The sequence below is a fragment of the Gossypium hirsutum genome, chromosome D02 (genome assembly GCF_007990345.1).
Source record: "Gossypium hirsutum isolate 1008001.06 chromosome D02, Gossypium_hirsutum_v2.1, whole genome shotgun sequence".
Lineage (NCBI taxonomy): Eukaryota > Viridiplantae > Streptophyta > Magnoliopsida > Malvales > Malvaceae > Gossypium > Gossypium hirsutum.
Genome location: NC_053438.1, coordinates 56624358 through 56634827, shown reverse-complemented (window position 1 = coordinate 56634827; position 10470 = coordinate 56624358). Strand labels below are relative to the sequence as shown.

The 10470-nt window shown below is 28.8% G+C and overlaps 2 long non-coding RNA genes across 2 annotated transcripts; one reads left to right on the top strand and one right to left on the bottom strand.

Annotated features, from left to right (window-relative positions):
• The first annotated feature begins 514 nt into the window (after nucleotides 1-514).
• On the top strand, nucleotides 515-1036 carry LOC107908280 (uncharacterized). The gene is made up of 3 exons (XR_001686952.2): nucleotides 515-625; nucleotides 762-839; nucleotides 955-1036. It is a non-coding gene; the product is annotated as an uncharacterized lncRNA (long non-coding RNA).
• Nucleotides 1037-5632: 4596 nt separating this feature from the next.
• Nucleotides 5633-6773, bottom strand: LOC107908278 (uncharacterized). Its single transcript, XR_001686951.2, has 2 exons — nucleotides 6496-6773; nucleotides 5633-6319 (listed from the first exon to the last, which is right to left on the bottom strand). It is a non-coding gene; the product is annotated as an uncharacterized lncRNA (long non-coding RNA).
• Nucleotides 6774-10470: the final 3697 nt, after the last annotated feature.

The window sequence follows — 10470 nt, the reverse complement described above, 5'->3', positions numbered from 1 at the left end:
CCTTCCATTGATTTCTACTTCTTCTTCTTGTTTTATGGAGTTGGTTTAGATGAGGGTGTAATACGTCTGAAGCATCTTCTTCTTTTTTTCATTCTTCTTCCCATTTCCTTCCAACTTTCTCCCTCTTTTTTCATGCCCGGGTCTCTTCCTCACTGGAAGTGCTATTGCTCACATTGATATTGATTTCTTAGGGTTTTTGTTTGTTTTTGAAGGATAAACCGGTGAAGTTAATCTCATGTTGAAGATCTTCAAGAAGAAAACATCTCCTAAAGGTATTTTAGATTTGATTCCATTGTTGCTTTCTTGCTTTCTTTTTTCTTTTTCCTGCATTTTGCGGTCATTCTCTAATTGCTCACTTCCTCTGTTATGTGGTCATTGGTTTGTGGCACAACACCATGTATGATATGTGGTTCAGGAGAAATTGAAGGAGCCTTATTGAAATACTTGGGGGTTAAGCGCAATGATAAGTGTTGTAAACATATTGCTTGCAGTTATACACATATCATGTAAAAATCATGTCAGAGTTTGAAGTTTTAGATTGTATTGAATATGAAGTATCTATTGTTTTTATCATTCAGAGGTAACAAAGGACGGTTTATTCTCTGTTGGAGAAATGGAATGTATGGTAAGTCTTTCCCTTTACATGTTTACTTCTTTTTTTCTCCATAATGCCAAATTTTATTAGAAAATCTATTTATGCTAACCTTTTTTTTCCTTAATCACTCTTACAAATTTAACAACTTTGTAAATGTTTTCTGCAGGGATGTTGTGTAAATGCTCCTATGATTGCAGTTGCTGATTACACCAATGGATCTGAAGGATATACGTATAATTACTATGTGGGTTTCTGTAGAGTTCTTTTCGACTTGCCTGATTAACCATACCTAGGCAGTGTGCTCAATTGATAACCTACTGGAATTTTAATATGTGCATTGCCAAATTTAAACAATGCAGGAAGATGTTACTATTCAACGAGTTGTTAAGATAGTTGAGATAGTTGCAGTGGGATTTTGCCAAGAGAACTGATGCCTCAAAGTGTTACTGCAAGTGTTATGCAATAGATATTGAGGGTTCTATATCTCACTATTGGTGTCATGATGTATTTATGTCTGTTTTTACAAAGACAAAGAAGCTCCAAGATTAACTGAGAGTGGTTTCCAATTCTTGGTGTGCATCATGAAACTCATGGCCATTTTGCCTCTTTTCTGTGTAATTTACAGTTGATGGATACAAATGCTCAGCTTTGGTATATTATCAGAGAGTATATCTCCAATTCAGAGGTATATTTGATGAGATAATTATTGTGCTCTGCTTGGAACCTGTTTGTTAGAGCTATTGTGTTTTGGTGTTGTTAAGTTCTTGAAGGGGAAATTAGCATGAATTTATTGTAAATTTTTATTTGGTATTGGTTTATTAGTATATATTATCCTCTTAAATGTGAATGTACCCAAGGGGGTGTGACTGTACGCATGCACTGAAGTAATAGCTTGTGTATTCTTGTGTGCTTGAGCATTAGCAGCTACTTTTAGTTCAAGGGAAAAAGGTGCCATTTCCTATATGGGACTTTTGGTTGTACAAGTGTTTGTGGATTGATAGATCCATATACTGATAAGCTTAATGAAGGAAAAATAGAAATTGGCTCCTTGTCTTGGCCTTATACTGATAAGCTTGTACTTTATATAATTGCTTTTTGATTTGTTGTCTTGCATGAAGTGATCTACTACACCTTCAATGGAGAGAATATTTGCTTAAAGTATAGGACACAAATGATTAAATTGTAAAGTTTGGATATTGACTAATTTTATTAAATCAAATTATATCATAACCTGCTTTCCTTTTTCGTTTTAAAAGAAGCACAGTTTACTAAGTTGAACTTATGGAATTTAATAAAATAAGTTTGTTTTATTTTATTATTAAAACATGTTATTTTTATAAGATTTAAGCTTAAATTTAATCAAAATGATATAGAAGAATGATATAAGGTTGATATAAAATTAATATTCCAAAAAGAATATAGGAGATAAAATGTTAAGTTAGTTGAAATATAAAATTAAAATAACTTTACTCTGATGTAAATGAAAAACTCTCATTACATAAATATATATATTGATTTATTTTATGGCTAAACAAAATCAGTCCCTTGATTAGTCAAACAATTAATTCGTTTCGTATCCTGTATCTCCAAATAACGTGGGAGAATTATATATTTTTATTAAATTATATTTAATAATAATTATTTTAAATTATATTTTATAGTATTATATATTATGATTTTAGTAAATTCATATATTTTTATTAAATTATATATTATTTATATTAATAAGCTTATTAAAATTTAATAACAATAACAATAATCATCTACCTAAAAAAATTATGTTAAGGGTATTCTAGTCATTTTAGTTTTTTTTCTTATGCTATTACACCTCTATTCCATTCAACCAAACATAAGAATACCATTACGCCTCTATTCCATTACATTCAACCAAACAAAAGATTACCTATTACGCCTCTATTCCATTACAGCCAACCAAACATGCTGTAATAATAGTTTTATACCCAAAATAATACTAACTAACAATAATAATTAGGGTTTTACTAAAAATAATAACTAACCATAATAATAATACTAGTTTTTTTACTAACAATAATACTAAGTAACATCTAAACTCTAAAAACTAATAATAATAATAATAATAATAATAATAACAACTAAAACTATCAATTTGAGTTTTTATTAATCTTAATAATTAAACTCACAACAAAAAAATAATAAAAATTATACAAAAAATATAACAACAAGATAATCAATTATTTAAAAAAATATATATTTTTTTCTCTTCTCCTTCTCTCTTTTTCTCTCTTTTTTCTGGCACCACCTCCTTTTTCTCTCATTCTTCTTCTTATTTTTCTTTGAAGCAACTGGACGTCCTGGGTATATGACATAAGTGGTGCCGCTTATGGGAAAGGCACATTCGGTGCCGCCTATGGAAAATGCACCTTTGGTGCCGCCCATGGGAATGGCACCATCGGTGCCGCCCATGAGAAAGGCACCTTTGGTGCCGCCTATGAGATACCCTTCCTCTAGGGTATTGTCACATCATCCTGCAGTTTTTTTTTTGTTTTTATATTATTTTCGTAATTAAAAAATATAATATTTGGATTATTTTTTTATTTTTTTGTAATATTTTTATAAAAATCCCTCAAAACTTGTTTTCTTTTATCTTTTTCTGAAGACATAATTATTTCTCCATATGAAGAGTGGGAGACTGAGGTGATGTGACTTCTACTTTTATGTCCTTTGAGTCAAAATCATTTTTAGACCAATTGCAATAAACCATTAACAGAAATTGCAATTTAATAATTACTGAAATTTTGATCTATTTAGATTTAAATTATAAATGAAAGAATAATTTTAAAAACATTTTTAAATAATAAATATTAATTTCATTATAATTTGATTTCATTTAATTTTTAATAATATAAAAATTAAATTATTTTATTTCAACCTCTATAATAAATAAAATAATTTAACAGATATTTTTATTTTTAATAATATTAAAATTTCAATCAATTGAGATTTTAATTCAATTCTAATAAAAGTTTTAAAGGAGAAAGTTTCGTAAAAACATAAAAAAATTAAACATAAATAAATAATAATGTAAAGATTATATTATAAATTATGATAATTATTTACTATTTTAGAAATTTGAAACAATTGAATTGACTTTTCACTTATTTATTTACTATTTTTCAATTATAAAATACTAATAAAAACTGTCAAATTTCTAGTTTCTCAATTTAAACTACCTATCGAATCTCATGAGAAAATCATAATACAAAGTATATAAGATGTGAATTAAAAATAAAGTATATAAGATCATCTTAATTTTAAGTAAAATAATAATAAAGAAAATGTAGAGATGGAAGAAGAAGTCCATGATGAGGCATGACACAAATACCCACCTCCACCATTACCTAAAATCATATACAAATACGAAAGAAAGACTTTGTGTTCCCGAGAGCAGCTGAAATGATTACCCACCGCCATTCCATACCATCCCATCCCCGGGTTTGTACCAGACCTCATCATTTTCAGCTTTTCTAATCTACCCCTCCTCCCTTTCATCATTACTTCCCCTTTTTTATTAAAACAAACCATCACTCTAAACATTATATTTAATTTTACTTAATATATATGCGCAGCGCACACAACAAATATAGATTTTTTTTACATTATCTGAACTAATTTAAAGTTCTGATTTTTTTTTCAGTTTAATTTTTATTTTTATGAAATAATTCACGAATATGTAAATTAAAATTTAAATAGTTTTTTTTCAATTAACTTGAATTTAATATATATTTTTTCACTTGTCCATAAACACTAATTCACCATATTGATTATTGAATCATTATTTAGAGTTCGTTAGCAAAATTTAAAAAAAATAAAAATTTTTGAATAATTCAATGATTTAAATAAAAACTTTTGAATAATTAAGTGATTAAATTATAACTTTTTTTAACGAAAATTTATCCATAATGATTAATAATTTAGTTCACTTAAAACTTATTTAAATTTATATAATAATAAAAAGGAGTTTATTTGTATGAAACTCTATAAAATTTTCATTAATAAAAGTTACAAGTGGTGTGGTAGTATGATGAAGATGAAATGTGAAGTTTAGGTAAGCAGATATTAATATGTTGGTTGATCCATGAATGTTCAAAATCCAAGCTCTACGTTGAAGCAAACCTTGGGCGACTGTTTGGCGAGTCAATTCAGGGCTGTTGATCCATCATTTCGATCAAGTTGAGAAAGAACCCTATCTACGCTTCTTTCATTTTATTGTAATATTTAAGGTTTTTTCAATTTGTAAAAGATTGGCGGTTGGTTCAATCTATTCAACCGTAAATTTATATTTCACCAATTCGAAATATACAATCGATTATGACCTTTTCTTTTTCTTTTTACTTTTTCATTAAAAATCGTTGGATCCATGAGATTTGGGCTTTCAGAAAATTCACGGTTTGATTAAATATTCGTATTCAGTTAGTAATGATACAATTTACTAATTCTATCGGTAATTAAAAGATAGTATTTGGTTAAGTAAAAAAAGTTTATGATTAAATAAGGGAGTGAACAAATAAAAAAAAGTTTATGACACACCCGTTTGGTATGAATTTAAACTGTATCCTCACTATTTCTTACCCGTAAACTGAATGGTTGCATAAAATGTGAAATGTCACTCCATTGTTTAAGAATGACCATTACTTTTTTGGTCCTTTAATTTTATAAAAAAATTTTATTTTAATCATTCATTCAAATTTTTTTTGTTTCTTTTAATCTTTAATTTTATATTATTTATCAAATCACTTCAAAATAAATAAAAATAACTTTACTAATATGACATACACAAAGATACCATATAAGCAATTAATTAAAATTTAAAAAATTCAAAAAAAAATTATTCTATCTTATTTTAAATAGAACTTAAAATTTTGAAATTAAAAATTTTTAGAATAATATTAAGATAAATAAAATAAATATAATTAAAATATTCTCGTTAAATAATAAGTAGCTCTTTTCTACGTTTTTTTATAGAAAAAATTCTATCTTCATACTATTAAACATGCGTTAAAAAAAACACAATTTATTTCAATCAATGTCTTAATAGTAATCCAAATAAAGAGAAACTTATTAATGGTCATGACTTTAAAAGATTACAATGCTCACCTCACTTACTCTCTTATTTTTTTTAAGTTCGTTAAATTGCTAACAGACGTGGCTGTTAACTCAATCACTTATTTTTTTTATCGTTTATTTTTATCCAACATAATTTTCATGTCATATTATAATTAAAAAAAGTAACCCAAAACTACACCCTTTTTTGGGTTATTTCCATCTCCAAAATCCACTCCAACCACATCTCCGGTCGTTTCTCCGATAAAACCTCCCAAGACTTCTTCAGCTCCTACGTCGATATCACCTTCGAAATCTCTTTCATCATCGCCTCCATCCTCAACTCCTGCGAGTGCCCTGATCACATCACCGCCGCCTGCAACTTCTCCGACTACTATTCCTCCATAAACCCAACCCCCGGCTGCAACTGTACCTACTTCTTCTAGCCCACCGGTTCCCTTCGGAGGGGATTAAAGCAGAACCATTTTTTCATTCAACTAGAAAACCATCCTCAAGATAAAATCCAACCAAATTCAAAGGATTACTCTTTCTCAAACTAGATTCAAATCCCTTAAACTCTACATCATTCCACCTTATTTCTAACTCCAAAAAATCAGATAAAGCAAATTCCCCCACATTTACCTACAACATCCAAATTTCGTCTAATCAAAACAATTTCAATAAAAACAACTAAAACGGTAAAAAAAAAACACACCATCATTCTATTACGATAAAAAAACATAAACAAATAAAAAATCATTAAAAAATATTGGCTTGTAGATCCATCCAAGTTAAGGGAGTGAAGGAACCATCGGTACCGAGAAGTAGATTGGAATTTGATCGGCAGAGGTGTCTCATGGTAGGGCGTTTGCCGTAAAAAATGCGAAGGATGGAATTACTACTTGAGATTTCGTTGGAGAAACAGTTGGATTTGTGGTTCGAGTGGATTTTGGAGGATAGAGAAGGTGAAATTTTTGGAGATGGTAATAAACCAAAAGAGTGTGTTTAAAAAAAGTTTTTTTTTTAATATAGAAAAAAAAACAAGTCATTGAATTATGAGCCAAGAATAAAACGATAAACCGAGTATATTTTGTAATTGTTTAAAATCAATGATTTAAAAAAAAATTGTAATAGTCGAATACTCATAAAATAATTAGTAGTATAGATTAGTTTAAATTACCAGTTCGCTCCATCTAACCAGCCTTAAAATGGATAAGCCTAATAGGTATTTTTCTCATATTTTTTAATGCCACGTGGCGATGATCGGCTTCATTAAACTTTGTGATGATGGTTTCAAAATTATGAGTAGTCAAGTTGCCACTTGGTATCATTTCACTTTGTGGGCGATTTTATTCATTTTTCTTTTACTAAAATATTAAAAAAATCTTATTTACACAATAATTTCTTTTATCTGATTATGAGTTAGATAATAAGAGATCTATTTAAGTAAAAGTTAAAATTGTTAAAATAAGTTCAAATGTATAGAAAATATCGAGGTTTTATCTAAATTAGTGTGGTTTTGATTAATTCTTCACGTTGATTATTTTCATGTGTCAAATTATTGTAAAAAGTTTGAATATTAAAATATGGTGTAATTATCTATATATTTCGTATATTTAAAATTTAGTCTCCTATTTTTATTTTGAGAATATAATTTTCTAATTTTTGGATTTAAAATTCAAGTCCAATTGATACCACCGTTAATTTTTTTATTAAATGCTCTAGTGTGACATTTTGAAATTAAAAAAATTCACTTAATAGTAATGCAACAAAAAAAAAAGAAAATATTGATTATGATTCTTTCTTGAAAACACCTATTTAAAGTCGATCGTCATGATGAAATATATTTTTTTATTCTTCTTAATAAATATTGACGTTAACATTTTGATTGAAATAGTTAACAATATTAACTATTTAGACTAACTAATGATATTATAAAAGTAGAGGGTCTATATTATGTTAAAAAATAAAGTATATAAATTAAATATTAAGTTTTGACATGGTTTAAGGGTCAAATGTGAAATTTAACCATTATCTTATAATAAAAAAGTATGCAAATATAAAAGAAATAGGAAACCACATGTTAGTCTTTAAGATTTAGAGTATTCAAATTATATATAAACATTTAATGTTTTAATTGAAAAGCTAATTATATTAATTATTTGGACTAATTAAAAATATTATAAAATTATAAAAATTAAATATGTTAAAAATTCAAGTATATAGATTAAATCTTAAATTTATGCATATTAGAACTAAGGTTCAAAATTTAATCATTTTTAATATAATGAAAAAATATAAAGCATAGATGGGTGATTGAATCGTCACGTCCACTTTATTTTGTGTCAAAGTAAGATCCAGTGTAAATATATATAGATGGTTATAAATGTAATTATTTTTTAATTTACAATAATTACAAAATATATAACATTTATAAATAAATAAAGGAGTTTGCAATGCACATTTTGATTTTCATGTTCTGTTGGGTTCATTTGGTTCAATAGAATTGGTCCAATTGTTTGAAAAAGATTCAAGGCCTATCTACTTGAATTCTAGTTAAAATGAAACACTTTAATAACTTATATTTTTATCAGGATAATTATTGTAAATCATAAATGATAAGAATGTCTAAAGTTTAAACTCCTTAGAACTCTTATATTGTAGAAAAATACTAATATCAACCATTTGTGTAATTCAATATGTACCATTAGATTTCAAGGAGCTCAACTATAAATATAGCCTTCCCTCTTCATTTGTAATGACTTAATTCTTGAGTTAAAGAATATAGTTGAGAGTATTTACTCAAACACTTGGTGTGCATTGCTTTATCATGGCTTTTTAGTTCTTTTGTTGTTCATTTGCTTTTGAGTTTACTTTCGCTTTATTTCGATGCCTTAAAGAATTTCCGGGAGAATTCTCATCTTTTGATAGTTAGGCTGACTTAGGCGGATTTGAAACAATGAAATTGCCTAAGACCGTGCGATTTGCCAGACTTAAGTTCTAACCTCGTGACAGTTGATATCTGAGCTAAGGTTCAAATGTGTCAGTTGAGATTACGAAAGGAGTAGACGAGTAGGTTAAGCCTAATGAGACCCATGATGGGGGCAAGAAAGCTAGAAAATCGAGGGATATGTTGTTAGCTTTAGATAGAAGAGTTGCCAAACTTAAAACTTCATGGGTGATGTGAGGGAGACCCTTGAGGAAGTTGAGAGATGCACCATGAAGCTAGAATTGAGGCAAGATCAGCTCAAGGGGCAAGTGGTAGAGGCCTTCGGTGTTAATATGGATGCAATGCAAGGGGTCCTTAATACCACTGTGGGTGAGTTGATTGAGAAGGATGATATTCTCGAGGCCATCATGACGGCCTTGACTGAACAGAAGGGGGAGCTGGCTATCTGTAAAGCTACTTTGGGTAATGGGATGTTAACAATGGCACCTAAGCTTAAGGTAGATGTCCCTAAATCAAAAGAGTTTAATGGGATGAAGCTCGTAAAGGATGTGAACAACTTCTTGTGGAGAATAGAGCAATACTTTCCTGCCAAAGGCATTGTGGATGATGAAACTAAAGTAAATATTGTTACTATGTATTTTATTGATGTCGCTCTGTTATAGTGGCGTTGTATGTCCACGGATGAGAAATGAGGTGGATTATAGGATTGAGTTTATACCCAATTCTGAGCTGCCGACTAGGGCCCTATATTGAATGTCTCTGCCAGAGTTAGAAGAGTTGTGGAAACAGTTGAAGGAGATATCAGACATTAGGTTCATTAGACAATCTAAAGCCCCACACAATACATTGGTTTTGTTTCAAAGAAAGCATGATGGGTCATTGAGATAATGCATTAACTATCGAGCATTGAACAAGATCATTGTGAAGAACAGGTAACCAATTCTACTTATTGCAGATTTGTTTGATTAGCTTGGTAGCGCAAGGTGGTTTACCAAGTTAGATTTGCCATTAAGGTACCATTAAGCCAAAGTAGCCGAAGGGACAAGCCAAAAACAACTTGTCTAATGCATTATGTGTTGGAAAAAATCCAGTTCGAAAACGATTTTCTTGCATAGTGAAAAATTAAAAATTTGAAAAATCAATCCGACTTGTAATATTTGTAGCAATAAACTTTACCCAAAATCGCGTCTGTGTTTTTGGCAAAACGAATCATTGTCGTTCCTAGCTTTCAAACGAACAACCTTCTTCACTATTCTTGTACCATGAACTGCTTTGAGTATAAGCTCGAATGAATTTGAGTCAAATACAAAACCAAAAATTATTTACCTAGAAAAATATCTCTATAATAGAAACCAGAAGAATTATTATTCCGTAAAATAGAATTTACCTAGAAATAAGTTCTCACTATTTTCGGGCAGAATAACAATATCTCAAAGTTGAGTAAAACTTATTGTGTATTTAGCCCTACTGGTGCCATCTATTTATGGGGAGAAGTGAAATCTTTGTTGAATTATTAGAAGTCTATTGAAATAGAAAAAGACCTTTTTAGTTGAATTAGGAGAGAGAAGGACTAATAGGGTGTGCTTCCCCTCATATGTATTATGATAGAGATTTGAGCCTCTCTTGTATTGGGTCCAATTATATGTGTTTCTTGAACTTTTAATGCAACACTTTATAATTTAATCTGACTCAATATATGTTTTTCTATTTCTCAAAATAAACATAATAAATTAATTTAAATAAAAAAAATTAATTTCCCAATTAAATAATTTTTTCAAACCGATTCTAATTACGTTAAAATCATGGAAACTTTACATAAAAGAATCTATGAAAAAATATCTTT